This window comes from Halyomorpha halys, unplaced genomic scaffold (assembly GCF_000696795.3).
Source record: "Halyomorpha halys isolate HHAL.00 unplaced genomic scaffold, Hhal_1.1 Scaffold278.1, whole genome shotgun sequence".
NCBI lineage: Eukaryota > Metazoa > Arthropoda > Insecta > Hemiptera > Pentatomidae > Halyomorpha > Halyomorpha halys.
In genome coordinates this window covers 419327-420389 of record NW_027109219.1, presented here as the reverse complement: position 1 = coordinate 420389, position 1063 = coordinate 419327, and the positions used below count along the sequence as shown (strand labels likewise).

Genomic DNA, 1063 nt, shown 5'->3' with positions numbered 1-1063 from the left:
TCCAAATTTTTAGTCTATTATTTATTTTATTTTATATATTCGTATTTATTTATTTTTATTATTATTTGATTTATTTTTTTTTTCTCTCTGAATGATGGTTGTTGTCTTTTTGTTTTTATAGCCCTGATGAAGACCTACAAATTAGGCTGAAACGTCGGCACAAATAAATAATTCATTCATTTATTTGTGTTTTTTTTTTCTGCTGACCGCATCCTCCGACCATCTTCTCCTATTATATATCTACGGTTATTAGTTAACCGTAGATATATAATATCTTCACACCATTTTATAATATAATACAAAAAATAAAACAAAAATAGTTGACTAGCATTTCTCCTATTAGCACTTTCACAATTCATAACTAATAATAATAATAATAATAATAAAATAGACAACAAAACGGCTAACGTAATGGTGGTTGTTGTTCGTAAGCTAAACAGAAAATTACCTTCATTGTGCTTGTATAACCGTTTGAACGAAAAACCGAAATAAAAATAACAGTTATTATTCGTTTCGAACAAATAACTGTTGTTATCAAACGTTCGTCCTTACTCCCACCCTTGCTGTTTACTGTTGACAAAATAGAGTGAGGAAAGAAGAGAGCACTAAGGTTATTTATTTATTAGTATCAAACTTCCATTCATTTAAATATTTCCTTTGGCAGAAATTCTTTTTTTATTAAGTGTTCTGAGAAAACGTTAATTGAAAAATTATTGGTAAAAGCATCTATTTCAACTTCTTTCTATTCAGTTCTTATTTGCAATTGAATGAACGGTTTTACAGATAATTACATCAATATGGGAAATCCCTGCTTACATCAAGGTAATAGTAGCACTCCGGGGGCGTGGTCAATCTACACTTCTAGGCTTTACTTCTGCTTAGAAGTTGAGTAGGGTTATGGCACCTCTCTGATTAATAGTGGCAACGACCTCCTCAGTATTTAGCTGGTGTTACAAAGAGGTCACGTCCAAAGAGCAATTTTCATTCAGCAAAAGATCATTTATTTCAAGTTCACTTTTAGTTATATTTCACAGAAAGCAATATTCTATTTTTATTTTTTTGA

At 30.0% G+C, this 1063-nt stretch overlaps 1 protein-coding gene across 1 annotated transcript in view; it reads right to left on the bottom strand.

Moving 5' to 3' along the window:
* Positions 1-1063, bottom strand: part of LOC106680681 (mucin-2) — an 18148-nt gene that overhangs the window by 1670 nt on the left and 15415 nt on the right. The gene's annotated exons all lie outside the window — the stretch shown is intronic.